The sequence below is a fragment of the Phyllobates terribilis genome, unplaced genomic scaffold (assembly GCF_046119375.1).
Source record: "Phyllobates terribilis strain yellow unplaced genomic scaffold, ASM4611937v1 Scaffold_4__5_contigs__length_816908805, whole genome shotgun sequence".
In the NCBI taxonomy this organism is placed as follows: Eukaryota; Metazoa; Chordata; class Amphibia; order Anura; family Dendrobatidae; genus Phyllobates; species Phyllobates terribilis.
This window is the reverse complement of record NW_027362764.1, coordinates 502,524,484-502,542,527: the sequence shown is the minus strand read 5'-3', so window position 1 is coordinate 502,542,527 and position 18,044 is coordinate 502,524,484. Positions and strand designations below refer to the sequence as shown.

The 18,044-nt window shown below is 49.4% G+C and overlaps 1 protein-coding gene across 2 annotated transcripts in view; it reads right to left on the bottom strand.

The window, feature by feature from the left end:
- CAP2 (cyclase associated actin cytoskeleton regulatory protein 2) overlaps positions 1 to 13,538 on the bottom strand; it is a 143,421-nt gene extending 129,883 nt beyond the window's left edge. The window contains exon 1 of one of the 2 annotated variants that reach the window (XM_073678810.1): positions 13,294 to 13,538. The gene's annotated coding sequence lies outside the window, so the exon portion shown is untranslated. Of the gene's footprint in view, positions 1 to 12,969; positions 13,084 to 13,293 lie in introns of those variants that run through there. The other variant, XM_073678811.1, reaches the window with a different exon arrangement.
- Positions 13,539 to 18,044: the final 4,506 nt, after the last annotated feature.

Here is an 18,044-nt window from a genome sequence, read left to right as displayed (position 1 = left end):
CAGATGAGCCGAGGTCATGTCCAATGAACTCAGCTCACCTCATGCACGTCACTGACAGCGTGGGAAAATTCTCCTGCACTCAGCACTTCAGCGTGAGAATTTTCCCACGCTGTCAGTGACGTGCATGAGGTGAGCTGAGTTCATTGGACATGAACTCGGCTCATCTGGATGACGTCACAGAGAGACACTGAGGAGCGCAAGCATGCCTGCGCTTCTCAGTGTCTGCGGGATGACAGGCTGGATGGCAGCGTTCTGCTGCGGTCCAGCCTGTCATCTCGATGTAGCAGAGCTGAAGCTGTCGTGGGAACCATGGAAAGGTAAGGATGAGGTTGCTTTATTATTTTTCTTTTATTGCAGGAGATCGTTGGCTTCAGCTGGAATGGGCGTGATGGTAAGTATGGTTTAATTTAGAACAATAAAGAATTGTGTCTTTATTTCAATTAAAGGACTTTATTCTGGGTGTTTGTGTTTTTTTTTTTAACTTTGACTATGGGGTTAGTAATGGGGGTGTCTTATAGACGCCTCTCCATTACTAACCTGGGCTTGATGTCAGCTGGCATTATAAGCTGACATCAACCCCAACCCTATTACCCCACTGCCACCGCTACAGGGCAGTGGGAAGAGCGAGGCTAAGTGCCAGAATTGGCGCATCCTATGGATGCGCCATTTCTGGGGCGGCTGACGGCTGGTGTTTCTAGCCTGGGAGGGGGCCAATATTCATGGCACCCTTCCTGGGCTATTAAAATCAGCCCCCAGCTGTCTGCCTAGCCTTTGCTAGCTATTAAATTAGGGGCGACCGCACGTTATTTTTTTGGGGGGGTTCCCCCATTTTAATAGCTAGTAAAGGCTAGGTATTCAGCTGGGGGCTGATATTAGTAGCCTGGGAAGCTCCGTGGGTATTACCCCCTTCCCAGGCTTCAAACATTTGCCCCAGCTGTCTGCTTAACCTCCGCTAGAGCCTAAAATTAAGGGGAACCCCACGCCAATTTTTTTTTAAATAAATCCTTTATTTTAACACTAAATGACAAGTACAGTAATCAACACTGTCACTGTACTTCATATATATGTGACTGACATGTTTCTATCTATCTAATCTATGTATGATTCTCTATTCTTTCTATTCTAAATTGTCGGGTACAGATGCTGAATTGCCGGCCGGCTTTTTTAAAGAGACGGTGCACGAAAACACTAATATTTTTTTAAATAAATCCTTTACACTAAATGACAAGTACAGTAAGCAACACTGTCACTGTACTTCATATATATGTGACTGACATGTTTCTATCTATCTAATCTATGTGTGAAGCTCTATTCTGTCTGTTATAAATTGTCGGGTACCGCTGCTGAATTGCCGGCCGGCTTTTTTAAAGAGACGGTGCATGAAAACACTAATATTTTTTTAAATAAATCCTTTACACTAAATGACAAGTACAGTAAGCAACACTGTCACTGTACTTCATAGATATGTGACTGACATGTTTCTATCTATCTAATCTATGTGTGAAGCTCTATTCTGTCTATTATAAATTGTGGGGTACAGATGCTGAATTGCCGGCCGGCTTTTTTAAAGAGACGGTGCATGAAAACACTAATATTTTTTAAAATAAATCCTTTACACTAAATGACAAGTACAGTAAGCAACACTGTCACTGTACTTCATATATATGTGACTGACATGTTTCTATCTATCTAATCTATGTGTGAAGCTCTATTCTTTCTGTTGTAAATTGTCGGGTACCGGTGTATGCGCTGATGAATTGCCGGCTTTTCATGTCATTCTACATTATTCTTAGTTGTTTTACTTCATGTAGAATTAACCTACAAGGAAAGAAAGGGTTTATTTTCATTCCGATATTTGTGTCCCATTGACTTGCATTGGTTTCCGGTATCGGAATCGGCGATATCCGATACTTTTTGGGTATCGGCCCGATCCAATCCGATACGATATTTCCTGATATCGGAAGGTATCGCTCAACACTAGTCATGACTCATGCAAGGAAAATGTACCTCCTGATTCTATATAGCGCATAGAAGGATTCAGCTAGTCTGTTTTTAATCTTGTGATGGCATAGGCCTAATGGAAAAGAGAAGAATTAACTGGGTAGAAGGGCAAAAATTAGCAATTATAAGTGCACAGTTCTATATAATACTAGATTGTGGCCCGATTCTAATGCATCGGGTATTCTAGAATAGGTATGCGGCCGACTGGGCGCAATCAGCAGAGCTGTGTTTAAATTTGGGGCCAAAATCGCTGATTGGTCGCGTTCGGCAACCGCGACCAATCAGCAAAGAGGTGTTTAAATTTGGCGGCAATATCGATGATTGGTCGCGGGTGGCGGCCGCGACCAATCAGCGAACCGTGTTAGTGAGGACTGGAGAGCGTGTTTAAATTTGGCACCAAAATCGCTGATTAGTCGTGACCAATCAGCAGAGCGGTGTTTAAATTTGGCGCCAATACTGCTGACTGGTCACGGCCTCCGACCGCGACCAATCAGCAGAGCAATGCAGAGCGGGGTTTAAATTTGGCGCCAAAATCGCTGATTGGTCGCCGGCCGCGACCAAACAGCAGAGTGTTGTTTAAATTTGGCGCCAAAATCGCTGATTGGTCGAGGCCGGCGACCGCGACCAATCAGCAGTGCGTTGTTTAAATTTGGCGCCAATCTCGCTGATTGGTCGCGGATGGCGGCCGTGACCAATCTGCAGTGCGATGTTTAAATTTGGCACCAAAATCGCTGATTAGTCGCGACCGCGACCAATCAGCAAAGAGGTGTTTAAATTTGGCGACAATTGTGCTGATTGGTCGCGGCCGACGACCGCGACCAATCAGCAGAGCGATGCAGAGCGGGGTTTAAATTTGGCGCCAAAATCGCTGATTGGTCGCCGGCCGCGACCAATCAGCAGAGCGGTGTTTGAATTTGGCACAAAAAGCGCAAATTGGTCGCGGCCGATGGTTGCGACCAATCAGCAGAGTGAGGTTTACATTTGGCGCCAATGCTGCTGATTGGTCACGGCCGACAACCGCAACCAATCAGCAGAGAGGTGTTTAAATTTGGCGCCAATCTCGCTGATTGTTCGCGGCTGGCGGCCGTGACCAATCAGCAGAGCAGGGTTTAAATTTGGCACCAATAATGCTGATGGGTCGCGGCCGGCGACCGCGACCAATCAGCAGAGCGGGGTTTACATTTAGCCCCAATGCTGCTGATTGGTCGCGGCCGGCGACCGTGACCAATCAGCAGAGCGTTGTTTAATTTTGGCACAAAAAACGCAGATTGGTCGCGGCCGGTGGTTGCGACCAATCAGCAGAGTAAGGTTTAAATTTGGCGCCAATACTGCTGACTGGTCACGGCCGACAACCGCGACCAATCAGCAGAGAGGTGTTTAAATTTTGCGCCAATACTGCTGATTGATCTCGGCCAGCGATCAATCAGCAGAGCGTTGCTTAAATTTGGCGCCAATCTCGTTGATTGGTCGCGGCTGGAGTCCGCAACCAATCAGCAGAGCGTTGTTTAAATTTGGCGCCAATCTCGCTGATTGGACGCGTCCTGCGTCCGCGTCCAATCAGCACAGCAGTGTTTAAATGTGGCGGCAAGATCGGTGATTGGTCGCGGCCGCTATTTAAATGTGGCGCCCAAATCGGTGATTGGTTGCGGGCAGCGGCCGCGACCAATCAGCAGGGCGGTGTTTAACTTTAGCGCCAAGATCACTGATTGGTCGGGTGTGGAGAGCGCGACCAATCAGCGAATCATATTGGTGAGGAGCAGGGAGCGGAATCGTATTAGTGAGGACCGGGGAGCGCCGCTGCCTGTGCGGCTACTTCCGCTGCGAGAACCCGGGACATGAGCGGGCGCTCGGAGCAGAAGTATCCCGACCCGCAGTGCCGCTCCCGGTCCTCCCTTCACACCCTAGCCACTGATGTCCCCACAGTATCCGCATGGTGTTACAAAGGTCCGGACATTTGTGTTAAAAATCGCTGATTGGTCGCTGGCCAATATCGGCCGCGACCAATCATCGATCTTGGCTCCACATTTAAACACCGCTGTGCTGATTGGTCGCCAACGCTGGGCGCGACCAATCACCGATTTTGGCGCCACATTTAAATTTAAATAGCGGCCGCGACCAATTGGACCCGCAGTGCCGCTCCCCGGTCCTCCCTTCACGCCCTAGCCGCATGGATGTCAGCGCCGCTGTCTGTGCGGATAGTTCCGCGGCAAGAACCCGGGACATGAGCGGGCGCTCGCAGCAGAAGTGTCCCGACCCGCAGCGCCGCTCCCCGGTCCTCCCTTCACACCCTAGCCGCTGATGTCCCCACAGTATCCGCATGGTGTTACAAAGATCCGGACATTTGTGTTAAAAATCGCTGATTGGTCGCAGCGACCAATCACCGATTTGGGCGCCAAATTTAAATATCGGCCGCGACCAATCACCGATCTTGGCTCCACATTTAAACACCGCTGTGCTGATTGGTCGCCGACGCTGTGCGCGACCAATCACCGATTTTGGCGGCACATTTAAATAGCGTCCGCGACCAATCAGTACAGCGGTGTTTAAATGTGGAGCCAAGATCGGTGATTGGTCGCGGCCGATATTTAAATTTGGCACCCAAATCGGTGATTGGTCGCGGGCAGCGCCAGCGACCAATCAGCGATTTTTAACACAAATGTCCGGATCTTTGTAACACCATGCGGATACTGTGGGGACATCAGTGGCTAGGGTGTGAAGGGAGGACCAGGGAGCGGCGCTGCGGGTCGGGATACTTCTGCTCCGAGCGTCCGCTCATGTCCCGGGTTCTCAGAGCGGAAGTATCCGCACAGGCAGCGGCGCTGACATCCATGCGGCTAGGGCGTGAAGGGAGGACCGGGGAGCGTCGCTGACATCCAATTGGTCGCAGCCGCTATTTAAATGTGACGCACAAATCGGTGATTGGTCGCCGACTTGGCCCGCGACCAATCACTGATCTTGCGGCCAAAGTTAAACAGTACTGTGCTGATTGGTCGCGGACACTGCCCGCGACCAATCACCGATTTGGCCGCCAAATTTAAATATCGGCCGCGACCAATCACCGATCTTGGCTCCACATTTAAACACCGCTGTGCTGATTGGTCGCCGGCGCTGGGCGCGACCAATCACCGATTTTGGCGCCACATTTAAATAGCGACCGCGACCAATCCGCACAGCGGTGTTTAAATGTGGAGCCAAGATCGGTGATTGGTCGCGGCCGATATTTGAATGTGGCGCCCAAATCGGTGATTGGTCGCGGGCAGCGTCCGCGACCAATCAGCACCGTAGTGTTTAACTTTTGCGGCAAGATCCGTGATTGGTCGTGGGCCAAGACCGCGACCAATCACCGATTTGTGCGGCAGATTTAAATAGCGGCCGCGACCAATTGGATGTCAGCGCTGCTCCCCGGTCCTCCCTTCACACCCTAGCCGCATGGATGTCAGCGGCGCTGCCTGTGCGGATACTTCCGCTGCGAGAACCCGGGACATGAGCGGGCGCTCGCAGCAGAATTATCTCGACCCGCAGCGCCGCTCCCCGGTCCTCCTTTCACACCCTAGCCGCTGATGTCCCTACAGTATCCGCATGGTGTTACAAAGGTCCGGACATTTGTGTTAAAAATCGGATTGGTCACAGGCGCTGCCCGCGACCAATCACCGATTTGGGCGCCAAATTTAAATATCGGCCGCGACCAATCGCCGATCTTGGCTCCACATTTAAACATCGCTGTGCTGATTGGTCGCGGCCGATATTTAAATTTGGCGCCCAAATAGGTGATTGGTCGCGGGCAGCGCCAGCGACCAATCAGCGATTTTTAACACAAATTTCCGGACCTTTGTAACACCATGCGGATACAGTGGGGACATCAGCGGCTAGGGTGTGAAGGGAGGACCGGGGAGCGGCGCTGCGAGTCCGGATACTTCTGCTGCGAGCGCCCGCTCATGTCCCGGGTTCTTGCAGCGGAAGTATCCGCACAGGCAGCGGTGCTGACATCCAATTGGTCGCGGACGCTATTTAAAATTGCCGCACAAATCGGTCATTGGTCGCTGTCTTGGCCCGCGACCAATGACTGATCTTGGCGCCAAAGTTAAACACTATTGTGCTGATTGGTCGCGGACGCTGACCGCGACCAATCACCGATTTGGGCGCCAAATTTAAATATCAGCCGCGACCAATCACCGATTTGGGCGCCAAATTTAAATATCGGCCGCGACCAATCACCGATCTTGGCTCCAAACTTAAACACCACTGTAGTGATTGGTCGCGGCCGATATTTAAATTTGGCGCCAAAATCGGTGATTGGTCGCGGCTGATATTTAAATTTGGCGCCCAAATCGGTGATTGGTCGCGGCCGATATTTAAATTTGGCGCCCAAATCGGTGATTGGATCGCGGGCAGCGTCGGCGACCAATGAGCACAGCGGCGTTTAAGTTTTGCGCTAAGATCAGTGATTGGTCGGGTCCGAAGACCGCGACCAATCATCGAATCGTCTTGGTGAGGACCGGGGAGCGGCGCTACCTGTGCGGCTACTTACGCTGCGAGAACCCGGGACATCGCGGGCGCTCGCAGAAGTGTCCCAACCCGCAGCGCCGCTCCCCGGTCCTCCCTTCCGCATGGAGGTCAGCGGCGCCGGCGGTCCTTCCGCCGATACCGGCCGAGAGATGAGCGCCTCGCGCCGCTCATCTCCCGGCTGCATCTCCGTCCCGCAGATCGGTCCGGCGGTCGGGTTCCTTCTGCTGTTGCCGGCCGGGAGATGAGCGCTCATGTCCCGGCTGCATCGCCGCTCAGCTCCGTCCCGCAGATGAGCCGCTAACGGCCGCCATCTTTTTTTAGAAATCCCCCGGCGCTGATTGGCCGCTGCCGGACCAATGAGCGACGCGGGATTTCCTGGACAGACAGACAGACAGACGGGATAAGACGATTATATATATAGATAATGACTGCAATATATTAAGAGGATAAAAACTTTAATGGGAGGAGTGCTTCTTTAATATTTAGTCCAATGTCAACTTCATCCAGGCAGTCTAAAGATGCACGAATTTCATCACAGTGGTGCACACTGTGTGACAGATTTGGCACAGCTATCTGTTGTTAGTTGGCTTACTTTAGACCAGGGGTGGGGAATCTTTTTTCTGCTAAGGACCAGTTGGATATTTATACCATCCTTCGGGGGCCGTACAAATTGCACCCCTCTGCCTACAAAGTACGTCCTGATGCTGTCACTGGTGTCAGGATATAATCTTTCATTGCACGTGCCTCAGTGTGCAATAGCGAACACGGCGTGTGCGTGTTCACAGAGCAAGAACAAATTGATGGGTCGGTGGCCCAAGCGCTGCGATCCCCAGAAATCTGCCCATGGGCTGAATAAAAGATCATTGAGGCAGCCCCTTGACCTAAGGTTCCCTACCCCTCCTTTAGCCCAGCCACTTGTGTCGAAAAACTGATTTACACCAATAATAAATGCACTACAATTTATGCTATTTCCGATTCTGCACAACCAAGGACATTTTTTTAGCTAAAAAAAACAGGTGTTGATTAAGGCTATGTGCCCACGATGCAGAAATGCTCCGGATTTTTCCTGAGCGTTTCTGCATCTCTCTGGCAGAAAAAATGCATACGGATTTTACATGCGTTTTTTCAGCCAGGGATAAGCGTTTGTTACGCGTTTTGCACATGTGATTTCGCATGCGGGTTGACAAGCGCTTTCCAAGAGATTTTAGCATCACTTGGAAAGTGCTTGACAACTTGGTCACACTATATTAATCCATGCAACCGGCATGGATTTTATATAGTATGACCAAGTTAGTTAAAAAAAAGAATACAAATGGTAAAAAATAAAAAAAAACATTATACTCACCTTCCGATGGCCCCCGGTCTCCTTGTCCGATGCATCCGGTCTCCCCGGTGTCTCGCGGTGGTGTAAAATGACCTGTCACATGACTAAATTACCTCATGGAAGGTCCTTTTAGACCATCGCGAGCCGCCGGGGAGCCAGGACGCATCACTAAGGAGACCGGGGGCCATCAGAAGGTGAGTATAATGTATTTTTTTATTTTAAATTATTTTTTTTTACAGGTACTATGGTACCCGGGTCTGGAGGAGAGTCTCCCCTTCTCCAGACCCGGGTACCATCCGCACATTGAATTGCTTAATATCCGCATGTGCACATGTAGTCATGCGGATATCAAGCGATTCAATGCAAGTCAATGGCGACAAAAACGCAGCGATTACGCAAAATAATTGGTAGTGCTGCGGATTTTTCCGCAATGATAATCTGCAGAGTAAGTCTCCGCAGCATGTGCACAGCACATGCGGATTATCATTGGGGAACATTGCAGACCTTCTACCAAGCGTTTTTTAAGCGTTTCTGCGGCGGAATTGCCGCTGCGGAAACACTTAAAAAACGCATAGTGGGCACACAGCCTAAAGGGGTTGTCCGGTTAAAACCGATAAGTCTGCAGTCTATGTGACTGCAGACTTATGAATCTCCCCAATGCACGTACTGTGCAGGGATTTCCAGTTTCTGACCTGGGACCGGAGGGTATGTATGAGTTATACATATCCTTTGCCGGTGTACGCGGCCTCGCTCTATTCACTTGTATTGAGCCGAGGCCGTGCCCTGTATGGCCCTGTATATGGATGGCCGTCTAGTGGGCGTGGCTGACTAGAGGACGTGGCTTCACTCCATACAATTGTATGGAAAGCAAGGCTGTGCCCACTGGCTGGTGGCATGTATAACTCACACAGTCAATCCCTTTAAGGGGAACACATGTACATAAAACATTGACAAATCTGTCTAAACAACTTTGCGCCAGAATTTCACACAACTGTCCCATAATGGGATTTGCAGATATCCATGTGCTTGTGTTAAAACATCCCTATTCTGATAAATGAAACTGGCTTTCAATACCAATAATTGAATTCTTTAACTAACCTAAGAGGTGAATTCACTCGTATAAGGGTCCACTGCCTTGTTTTTCTATTGAGCCATTTGGTTTTGCGACACACAGACCTACTGGCATGTGAAACTGTACACTAACGCTCCACGCACAAATATTTTTTTGTTTTTCTATTGTAGCATGTTATGGTGTAATGCTTGAGAAATGGTATTTATGAATTTGAATTATAGCCCTTTCAGTGACATTACCAAATTTATAAAATTACGTCGTCTAGTATGATACTTTTGCCACCTTTGTCCTCTTTGTTTACACTTGTGTCAGTGCAATGTGGCGCGCGGCGGTAGCTGTGGGCGAGGTACTCGTCTCTTATGCCCAGGGACGATACATGAAGGTGGAGTTCCTGACTGGGTGTGTGGACTTGTGCTGTGGGGGCGCTATGCCCTTGCAGGCTGCATGTAATCAATGACTTTGGCCAGGACCAGATGTTTGACAGTTCAATGAGAGAGACCACCAGTCGTTTTACTCAATGATAACCTCGAAGGGATTATATACAGTAAATAGCGGGTACACATCTTGTTTCCTTTCCACAGTTTCAATTCTTTCCTCTTTACTCGCTTGTTCTCTATCTAATTGTACTCCAGTCCATGACATTTTATGTAATGGTGCATGAAAGATGTGCCAAATTTATTAAGGAGCACATTTGGTGCATACTCCAGGGCATTTTTCATCAAGACTTCAAGACTGGTGTTCTGCAGATGACTGCATAAGAAAAGTTATTGATGTGGACCCAGCATTTGTAGGAAACTTCTTCCAATATTGTTAAAAGAAATAGGAGGCACACTGAGCAAAAGGAGTGAAAATGTACAGAACAACTGTGTGTCTAAACTAATGACAATATTAAAGTATTACTTTTAACCCCTTCGCGACCTTAGGATTTTCTGTTTTTGCATTTTCGTTTTTTGCTCCCCTTGTTCCCAGAGCCATAGCGTTTTTATTTTTTGGTCAATATTGCCATGTGAGGGCTTATTTTTTGCGGGACGAGTTGTACTTTTAAACACTATTACTAGTTTTACCATATCATGTACTGGAAAACGGGGAAAAAAATTCCAAGTGCGGTGAAATTGCAAAAAAAATGCAATTCCACAGTTGTTTTTTGATTTTTTTTTCTTTCCATGTTCACTGGATGCTAAAACTGACCTGCCATTATTATTCTCCAGGTCATTACGAGTTCGTAGACACCAAACATGTATAAGTTCTTTTTTATTTAAGTGGTGAAAAAAAATCCAAATTTGCTAAAAAAAAATAAAAAAGAATGGTGCCATTTTCCGAGACTTCTAGCGTCTCCATTTTTCGGAATGTGGTGCCGGGTGAGGGCTGACGTTTTTATTGATACCATTTTGGGGTAGATATGATATTTTGATCGCCCGTTTTTGCTTTTTATTGCAAAGTTGCGATGACCAAAAAAACAAAATTCTGGCGTTTGGAATTTTTTTCTCGTTATGACGTTTACCGATTGGATTAATTATTTTTTTATATTGATAGATTGGGCGATTCTGAACGCGGCGATACCAAAATATGTGTATGTGGGGTTTATTTTTTATTATTTTATTTTGAATGGGGCAAAAGGGGGGTGATTTAAACTTTTATATTTTTTTTATATTTTTAAAAACTTTTTTTTTTCACTTTTTGCTTGCTTCTATAGTCTCCATAGGAAGCTCATCAAGAGAATGCCAAGAGTGTGCAAAGCAGTCATCAAAGCAAAAGGTGGCTACTTTGAAGAACCTAGAATATAAGACATATTTTCAGTTGTTTCACACTTTTTTGTTAACTATATAATTCCACATTCATAGTTTTGATGCCTTCAGTGTGAATGTACAATTTTCATAGTCAAGAAAATACAGAAAAATCTTTAAGTGAGAAGGTGTGTCCAAACTTTTGGTCTGTACTGTATATGGAAAGGATAGGATTAGTACATAGGACACAGGTTGAGATTTAGCTATAAGATAGGTACAGTTTAGGTACAGTGCAGTGGTGGGCACAATAAGTTCACGAAGTAGACAGGTTTAGGATAGAAACAGTTAAAGTGTTCAGAAACAGCTCTAGTGTGGGAGGGGCAGGGCCAGTTAACAAAAATAACACTTCCTGGTTAGTGAGTGAGAGTGAGAGATTAGATGGAGAGAGAGCAGTAGTTGGAGGTCTGAGGTTACAAGGAGCATGGGCTGTTCAGCAGCAAGAGAATGTCAGCTATAAACTTTGACTGGACATTCCTGGAATGTTTGGGACCTACAGTCCAACTGAGGCACTGAGAAGCGTGCCTCAATATCTTCCTAGGAGAGGAAGTCAGATGGGGAATCGCATAAGGGAGTTGGGATGGAGACTCATGGAAGCTGCAAAGCCGGACAGAGTATCCCAGGGGCCAGAGATTCCAGACCAGGAAGGGATAGCTCAGGGTGAACGGACAGCAGCACATGCTGTGCTATGGGCTTTGAAAATGGAAAAGTTTGTGCCCAATACTGCATGTTTCAATATGATGAAAATGGACAGTTAAGTAAACTTCTTTATTATAAAACAAATTTGATGTCCCCTAATGTGTGTGCGACGGTTCCTGAAGTTGAAGAACCCGAGACAGCAGGGGCCTGCGATCAAAACGTGAGTGTTACGCACCACACGCATAGCACAGAAGAATCGGGACATCGTTTATTTGTAGGATGCCCGGGGGTGGGAACACAGCAGCCCCTCGCCCATGACTACCGCCCTGCGCACCTTACACTGGCACTTGGGTTCAGGCAAAAGCTGGCAGCCATCCTGGAGTGCAGCCTAATCACTAGGCCTCATCTAGAGATTGTGTAACATGCTGCAACTGTTCAGCTGTACAACAATAGGTTGTTCTAGTCAGTGTGGTAACAATAGATTAGAGGGATAATATGTTAAGAATAAGATCCAATTACAGTGAAAAATTATCGTGAATGAGCATTCCTAGGAACATTCATTTCACAATAGTCATGCACAAAAGATCATCGTTCCTGACAGCATATCGTCCTGTGTAAACAGGACCTGCACTGACGAGAACAATGGCAGCCTATGGCACTGGGCAATCTATTATAGATCCTGTGATTTCTATAATTCCCTGACCATACCTTCTTGTTGTTGAGGAGTGTAAGTTAGTTTAGTAATATATTACAGTGGTTAACTTGGTGATGGGTTAGAGATGAACAGATCACTTTGCACAACCACTGGTCAGTGCTCTCTGGGAATGGACAGGAGCTGCATGAATTTCCTGAGCTTTCGGGATACCTGGTGTTTGATTCGATGGCCTGGTGTGACATAATCTGCGCGGTGTGCGGCACACAGGTGACATCTCACAAGTCTGGCTAATCATATGCCAAGCCAAGGATCCCAGAAGGTAAGGAAGTTTACATAGCTCCTGTCCTCGACCAGAGAGCACTGACCTGGACCGTGGACCAGGGTTGCGTGCAGCAATCTGCTCATCTTAAGTCAGCGCTTCTAAAATATTACTAAAATGTAAAGAGGCCTTTATATATGACGACTTAGGACATATAGCAAGGTTTTAGTCAGGAACCATGATAGAAAAATTGGATTCAATCGCTATTTGGTATCCACACAATGCAAATCACATTGTATTATGTCATGCTGTACAGGATCTATATGTACTAATATGAATTGTGGAATTAGCATATTTTCCCTCACTTATAACTCAGCAAGTAACCATCATATACCTGAAAAGTCTCAGGAGAACTGCAATTTTTATATATCCCTATTGTTCCATGACATGAACTACAAGCATGGATAGTACATGGCAGAGATATGCAATGTAATTTAAATGTAATTTATCGTGCAATTACGTTGGATTAGGTAGTACATCTCATATCTATGAAATACAGTATCAACTAATCTATGTAACAAAGTCATCATCTAGTTATAGATTAACAAGCAGATCACAAACGTAAATATGAAACAACGTGTACAATTCCAGGCTTATGAACACAGAGTAATGTCACTTTTGTTGTAAGGCTAAAGACAGGCGAGATAAAAAGCCAAACTATGCCGGTATTACCCATGAGCGCCACAGAGGAACCTGTATAGTAATTCATAGCATCCTGCCCAGTTCTTCAGGCAGTATGGGATTTAGCAGGCCAAGCTATGGCAGAATGAAAGGGAGGGAGTGGGTGGGAGCTGATGGCCATGCTGTAAGACTTGAAGCATCTAAAAGGGGAGGTATTTGGATGTGACCCGTCAGTGTGATTGAACATTAGGATAATGGACGTGGATGTAGGAATATGATGCCTGTCCTTTCACCTGCTCGTCTCCTCCACATGCCTGACATGGCAGTGACAAGCAGATAGCACCACGCACACAGCAGTAGACGAGCTGGCATTACCTGCTTTCTGATGACGAGCTGGTAGAGATCCGATGAAACCCAGTATTATCAATGGAGCAGTTATAGGACAGATGCAGCACCGGGGATGGAGGAGAGCACACATAAACAGACTGCAGCTCCGTCTCTCCGGGTGTCAGTCATGAAGGAGAGGTGGCTGGGGTTTCCGGGAGCTCCAAATAAAGACAAGTGCTCTGGAGGCTGCAGACGAGGGAAGGCAGCGGGGAGGGACATACCAAAAGGAATGACAGCTCCAGTCTGTAAAAACGCATGCCATCTGACTACAGTGAAAGAGAAATACAAATCTGTCCGCATTCTGAAAAATCTCACACCTACAGATTATCCTTTTATAGGATGATGATGATGATGATGAAAATAAATAGGAGCTATTTACTACGGAATGTGATTGATTTTAGAGAATACCAGGGCAAATATGTATAAAGAAATCTGCAAGATCTCTGTATTCAGGCTAGGACAGGCCCAATGGGGAACAGGTGAATCTCCGGTGGGCCCCTCTGCAGGAGTGTGCCCCCCACATGAGCAGTGCTTGGCACAATACACATGATGCACTCTATGCAGACAAAGACAGCATACAGCATCTCATTAAGCAAACTACCCATTTTATTATTTTACGGAAGGATAGGCTGAAATTACATAAAAGATCAGCAGCAAACCACATAGTATTCTCCATCTCCGGCCAATAATATTTGCATGTAGCTAAAGAGTAGTTCTCTAGAATCAATGTTACTGATGGGCTCTTAATACCCCAGTCTGACATGGTCTGTATTTACCATACACCCTAAACTCACACAATACGGAGCATATGGGTTACCATATATACGGTATTCCACACTACATTAATAAACTGATTTATAAAAATAGCTGTTTTCTAAGGGATTAAGGCTTTAAGCAATAGACCTATGTATTTCATCAGAATCTCTAAACCACTACACTTCCTTTGCATGTGCACTAATAGCTGCTGGAAACATATCCCATCTTTTTCAATGAAACAACTGTATGCCAAATTAATTTTGGTGCAATATTTTTTTTAGAGTAGGTCTTTATGCTGCTGTCAAAGGTGTGATGTATGCAAACACACCATAGGATAGCATCATATTTTGAATCGTTTGTTTTCTTCCTTTTTTATTTCAAAAGTGATTCACTGTGAAAGGGACCTATCGCAGTGATGGCAAACCTTTTAGAAACTGAGTGCCCAAATAGTAACCCACTTATTTATCACAAAGTGCCAACACGGTAATTTAGCCTGGGGCTGGTGTGGACATCACAGGAGACAGTGGGGCTGGTGTGGTCGTCGCAGGAGACAGTGGGGTTGGAGCGGACATCGCAGGAGACACTGGGGCTGGTGCAGATATCGCAGGAGACAGTTGGGCTGGAGCGGTCATCGCAGGAGACAGTGGGGTTGGAGTGGACATCGCAGAAGACACTGGGGCTGGTGTAGTCATCGCAGGAGGCACTGGGGGTGGTGCAGACATCGCAGGAGACACTGGGGCTGGTGCAGACATCGCAGGAGACACTGGGGCTGGAGCAGACATCGCAGGAAACACTGGGGCTGGTGCAGACATCGCAGGAGACACTGGGGCTGGAGAAGACATCGCAGGAGACACTGGGGCTGATGCAGACATCGAAGGAGGCACTGGGTGGGGCTGGTACAGACATCGCAGGAGTCATTGGTGCTGGTGCAGACATTGCAGGAGGCATTGGGTCTGGTGCGAACATCGCAGGAGGCACTGGGGCTGGAGTGGAGATCGCAGGAGGCACTGGTGATGGTGCTGACATCGCAGGAGGCACTGGAGCTGGAGCGGATATCGCAGGAGGCACGGGGGCTGGAGCGGTCATCGCAAGAGGCACTGTGGCTGGAGTGGACATCGCAGGAGGCACTGGGGCTGGTGCTGACATCGCAGAGGGCACTGGGGCTGGAGCGGACATCGTAGGAGGCACTTGGGCTGGTGCAGGCATCGCAGGAGACACTGGGGCTGGTGCGGACATCGCAGGAGGCATTGTGGCTGGTGCAGACATCGCAGGAGGCATTGGGGCTTGTACGGACATCCCAGGAGACACTGGGACTGGCACTGGAATCGCAGGAGGCACTGGGGCTGGCACTGGCATCACAGGTGGCATAGAGGCTGGTTCAGACATCGCAGGAGGCACTGGGGCTGGCACTGTCATCACAGGAGGCACTGGGGCTGGAGCTCACATCGCAGGAGGCACTGGGGCTGGAGCGGACATCGCAGGAGGCATTGGGGCTGGAGCGGACATCGCAGAAGGCATTGGGGCTGGTGCAGACATCGCAGGAGGCAATGGCGCTGGTGCAGACATCGCATGAGGCATTGGGGCTGGTATGGACATCGAAGGAGGCATTGGGGGTGGTCTGCACACCGCAGGAGGTATTGGGGATGGTGCAGACATCGTAGGAGGTATTGGGGCTGGTGCAGACATCGCAGGAGGCATTGGGGCTGGTGCGGACATCGCAGGAGGCATTGGGGCTGGTGCGGACATCGCAGGAGCCATTGGGGCTAGTATGGACATCGCAGGAGGCATTGCCGCTAGTGCGGATATCGCAGGAGGTATTGGGGCTGGTGCGATCATTGCAGAAGGCATTTGGGGATGGTGCAGACATCGCAGGAGGCATTGGCGCTGGTGCAGACATCGCATGAGGCATTGGGGCTGGTATGGACATCGCAGGAGGCATTGGGGGTGGTCTGGACACCGCAGGAGGTATTGGGGCTGGTGCAGACATCGCAGGAGGTATTGGGGCTGGTGCAGACATCGCAGGAGGCATTGGGGCTAGTATGGACATCGCAGGAGGCATTGCCGCTGGTGCGGATATCGCATGAGGCATTGGGGATGGTGCGAACATTGCAGAAGGCATTGGGGCTGGTGCAGACATCGCAGGAGGCATTGGCACTGGTGCAGACATCGCATGAGGCATTGGGGCTGGTATGGACATCGCAGGAGGCATTGGGGGTGGTCTGGACACCGCAGGAGGTATTGGGTCTGGTGCAGACATCGCAGGAGGCATTGGGGCTGGTGCGGACATCGCAGGAGGCATTGAGGCTGGTGCGGACATCGCAGGAGGCATTGGGGCTAGTATGGACATCGCAGGAGGCATTGCCGCTGGTGCGGATATCGCAGGAGGTATTGGGGCTGGTGCGAACATTGCAGAAGGCATTGGGGCTGGTGCATACATCGCAGGAGGCATTGGCGCTGGTGTAGACATCGCATGAGGCATTGGGGCTGGTATGGACATCGCAGGAGGCATTGGGGGAGCTCTGGACACCGCAGGAGGTATTGGGGCTGGTGCAGACATCGCAGGAGGTATTGGGGCTGGTGCAGACATCGCAGGAGGCATTGGGGCTAGTATGGACATCGCAGGAGGCATTGCCGCTGGTGCGGATATCGCATGAGGCATTGGGTATGGTTCGAACATTGCAGAAGGCATTGGGGCTGGTACAGACATCGCAGGAGGCATTGGCACTGGTGCAGACATCGCATGAGGCATTGGGGCTGGTATGGACATCGCAGGAGGCATTGGGGGTGGTCTGGATACCGCAGGAGGTATTGGGGCTGGTGCAGACATCGCAGGAGGTATTGGAGCTGGTGCAGACATCGCAGGAGGTATTGGAGCTGGTGCAGACATCGCAGGAGGCATTGGGGCTGGTGCAAACATCGCAGGAGGCATTGGGGCTGGTGCGGACATCGCAGGAGGCATTGGGGCTAGTATGGACATCGCAGGAGGCATTGCCGCTGGTGCGGATATCGCAGGAGGTATTGGGGCTAGTGCAGACATCGCAGAAGGCATTGGGGCTGGTGCAGACATCGCAGGAGGCACTGGGGCTGGAGCGGACATTGCAGGAGACACTGGGGCTGGCGATGGCATCACAGGAGACAGTGGAGCTGGTGCTGGCATCACAGGAGACACTGGGGCTGGTGCTGGCATCGCAGGAGGCATTGGGGCTGGAGCGCACATTGCAGGAGGCATTGGGGCTTGTGCAGATATCGCAGAAGGAATTGGGGCAAGTGCGTACATCGCAAGGAGGCATTGGGGCTGGTGCGGACATCACAGGAGGCATTGGGGCTGGTGCGGACATCGCAGGAGGCATTGGGGCTGGTGCCGACATTTCAGGAGGCATTGGGGCTGGTGCAGATATCGCAGAAGGCATTGTGGCAAGTGCGTACATTGCAAGGAGGCATTGGGGCTGGTGCGGACATCACAGGAGGCATTGGGGCTGGTGCGGACATCGCAGAAGGCATTAGGGCTGGTGTGGATATCGCAGGAGGCTTTGGGGGTGGTGCGGACATCGCAGGAGGTATTGGGGCTGGTGTGGACATCGCAGGAGGCATTGGGGCTGGTGCGGACATCGCAGGAGGCATTAGGGCTGGTGCGGATATCGCAGGAGGCTTTGGGGGTGGTGCGGACATCGCAGGAGGTATTGGAGCTGGTGCGGACATCGCAGGAGGCATTGGGGCTGGTGCGGACATCGCAGGAGGCAATTGGGCTTGTGCGGACATCGCCAGAGGCATTAGGGCTGGTGCAGATATCGCATGAGGCACTGGGGCTGGTGATGGCATTGCAGGAGACACTGGAGCTGGTGCTGGCATCGCAGGAGACACTGGGCTGGTGCTGGCATCGCAGGAGGCATTGGGGCTGGAGCGCACATCTCAGGAGGAATTGGATCTCGTGCAGACATCGCATGAGGCATTGGGGCTGGTGCGAACATTGCAGAAGGCATTGG